General features: G+C 33.3%; 1 non-coding gene across 1 annotated transcript; it reads right to left on the reverse strand.

Moving 5' to 3' along the window:
• Window positions 1-3,087: 3,087 nt before the first annotated feature.
• Window positions 3,088-3,175, reverse strand: TRNAS-GCU (transfer RNA serine (anticodon GCU)). Its single transcript has one exon. It is a non-coding gene; the product is annotated as a tRNA-Ser (tRNA).
• Window positions 3,176-3,548: the final 373 nt, after the last annotated feature.

Genomic DNA, 3,548 nt, shown 5'->3' on the forward strand with positions numbered 1-3,548 from the left:
ATATCTATATTTTGATTTTGATATATATTTTGATATCTATATTATAGATATTTTGATATATATATGGATGGATAGGTATTCATCTAGAGAAGGCCCCACAAGCAAAGACAAAGATTCAATCTTACCCCATATTCGACCGTATGAATGAAACACATTTCTAAAAAAGACGAATAAACGAATTACTTAACACTTCTTTACATCTACATCTTCAACAGATTGTTCGGGACAATCAATCATGAAGGATCCAACTCTTTCTCGAACAACTAAATTAAAGAAAGGTCTTTAATTAGATTCTCAATACTCAATACCGGAACAAAATAAGTCATTAGCCAAATAAGCTATTCCAATGACTCGGAAAAGTCGCAAATGAATCGATTATAGACTAGGTTCATCAATCTCGCGCTTCTTCAAGTATCTAAGGATTGATAAAGGAATCATGAAAAAAGGTTTCAAGAATTTCCTACTTCGACATCATAATTTCCTACTTCGACATCATTATCATTAATGGAAATAAGTTTTCCTGTAATGACTAAATTTGATCATCATAAGACATAAGAGAAATCCATGTTCCTTTTCCAATTGAATCATTAATGATTTAAAGCAGGTAGATGGATCGAGAAACAAATTCAATTTATTTGTTTTCATGGGGATGGGATGGATGGAAAAAAGCTCTCATGTAAGATAAGATTAAGGTTGTTATTCTTCCATCTGATTGATAAAACCAGAACCGTAGGAGTATGATCTTTCCGTATCCATCAGATACACAGAACAATTGTCAACGGGAGTAATCATAGATATTTAAGGTAAGGTATCAAAGATCTTTTTCACCGCAGCCGAAATACCGGTATCACTGAAATAGAACAAACAATAACAATACATGTAGGCATGGTTCATTTTATACAGATTTTGCTTTACTTTAGGTTTAGTAACCCTTCCATAAATTCTATCAAGTCAAAAGTAAAGTGAATGGAATATATGAATCTTCCTCCCAATCACTACATTGACTTCCAATTATTTATTGTAGCCAGATGCAAAAAAAAAAAAAGCAATTAGGCTCAAAGAAAAAAAATCTGTTCCATATTGCACTTTATTGTTTATTAATGAGATCCGGACGACACAGATATTGAAAAATTGATACCTTCCATTGCCGATTAACTCGAATTCTATGGGGATCATGAATCATACCCCAAGACAATCAAATAATAAAAGATCCTCTTGCGGTATGTTATATTATCTTGTATAGGTACAAAGCAAAATGGGTCCAGATCAATTCGTTGTTCTTAATTTTGATTTTACCCCACCCACACCCAGTCTTAAGAACTTTAATCCCAGTGATGTAATTAGTCCCAAGAACTCCCTCCTGTTTAGGATTCAGGATCCACATAGAATTAGTCATTTTGACTAACATGTTTAGTTTCGAAAAAATAGAGATCTTATCTTTCGCATTTCAACTTAGAATGCATCATGTGAGAATCAAAATATAATAGATGGGCATAAAGTTTCTATAAGTGACTAACTTACCCCAATATGAATATGAGTAGAGCGGGACGGGCATACACTGAACGGCCCATCCCATTTTTTTTTTAATTCAACTTTGATCTATGTTCCCATCCTACCTAATATCAAAAAGGTAAAAGATGTTTATTTCCATCCGCAATTTATACTCGATTCTTTTTCTTACAATTGGAAATCGAAAGGAATCTATGATTCATAGAAGAATCATTAGAACTCAGAAAGAAAAATTGGATCATATTGTATCCAACCTTATACCTTATACTCTTAAACAGAAGATTGTTAAAGAGAACAATCTTTGTTTTGATAGAAGCGGTCTGGGACGGAAGGATTCGAACCTCCGAGTAACGGGACCAAAACCCGCTGCCTTACCACTTGGCCACGCCCCATTTAGATTTCAATTCGACACTAATAAACACTAATATTGTTATTGGTTATTCGTCAATTCCAGCCCAAATATCTATGGAATAGGTTGTTGCTAGGATTCTATACGTGTAAATGTAGAATGAAAATGAATTCATTGATCATTCCATATAAGTCAATTAAGATATTGTATGAAAGTATGATTCCTTCTATTCTCATTTGAGAATTGAAGGATTTTTGATTGGGGGAAGTTCAAAGAAAAAGAAAGAAGGATTTTTTGTCTTCTCTTCTTTCTTAATTTTTCCCTTATATCAATAACTCAATAAAAATGAAATTATCTCCAAGAACGAAATATTTCTTATGCTTAATATCTTTAGTTTGATCTGTATCTGTCTTAATTCTGCCCTTCATTCGAGTAGCTTTTTCTTCGCCAAATTGCCCGAAGCTTATGCTTTTTTCAATCCAATCGTAGATTTTATGCCAGTCATACCTGTGCTCTTTTTTCTCTTAGCCCTTGTTTGGCAAGCTGCTGTAAGTTTTCGATGAGATCTTTAATACTGTCCTAGAAACATTCATATTCATGATTTATTCGATAAAATAAATTCAACTCTAACATAACAATTGATAAGATCAGATAAGTCTTACATTATGAACCCTCGATTCAAAGATTGAAATTCTTTTGCTTTTTGATAGCCGCGATGAATCTGGATCACCTAATTTCCGCATTATGCCCTTCCAGTTCCAGGGGTCAAAGACCCCATTATGGTACCCCATAATACCTAATTGGGGTATGACAAGATAATTTTGGTAACAAAGGAATTCCTGCAAATTCCTTTCTTTTCTAGAAACCACTTTTTCATTTCTTTTCTTGGTGTCAAGGATATGTGGTACAAAAATAGAGAATCTATTCCCTTATTTCCTTTGCAAAAAACAAAAAAAAAATGATCTTGGAGATTGTGCAATGCTTACTCTCAAACTCTTCGTTTACACAGTAGTGATATTCTTTGTTTCTCTCTTCATCTTCGGATTCCTATCTAATGATCCAGGACGTAATCCTGGACGTGAGGAATAAAAAAATCAGAGATTTTTCATTATTTCCTTGCTTGATTTCTGCATTTTCCTATGCTTTTCTCTATTCCAGACATTTAACTATGATAAAGGACTTGATATTTTTTCGAATTCGAAAGATAAATCTCAAGTGATCCGAGGGAACGGAGAAAGAGGGATTCGAACCCTCGGTACGAACAGCTCGTACAACGGATTAGCAATCCGTCGCTTTAGTCCACTCAGCCATCTCTCCCAATTACAAAAAGATAATTCATATGCGACGCCTGAAGTAAATATTGATCAAAGTCTTTCTTTATCTTTATTTATTTATTTTATACATTTATTTATACTTACTATATTATACTTACTATATATATACGAATTATCTTTATTTATTTATTTTATACATTTATTTATACTTACTATATTATACTTACTATATATATACGAATTTTATCCGCAATTCAATTTGGATAACGATTCGAAACAGATATCTCCAATAGAAAGAGTACGTCTTTGATTTCGTCCGAAGGGTTCTTTTATTCCCCCGGCCTGGCCAGTACAGTACCTAGCCAGGCCGTTCCTTCTTTTGTTCCAATGAATCATGGATCAAATTATTTTTCTGA

This window comes from Tasmannia lanceolata, unplaced genomic scaffold, assembly GCF_043159265.1.
Source record: "Tasmannia lanceolata isolate RefF3 unplaced genomic scaffold, GAP_Taslan_0.1 ptg000922l, whole genome shotgun sequence".
In the NCBI taxonomy this organism is placed as follows: Eukaryota; Viridiplantae; Streptophyta; class Magnoliopsida; order Canellales; family Winteraceae; genus Tasmannia; species Tasmannia lanceolata.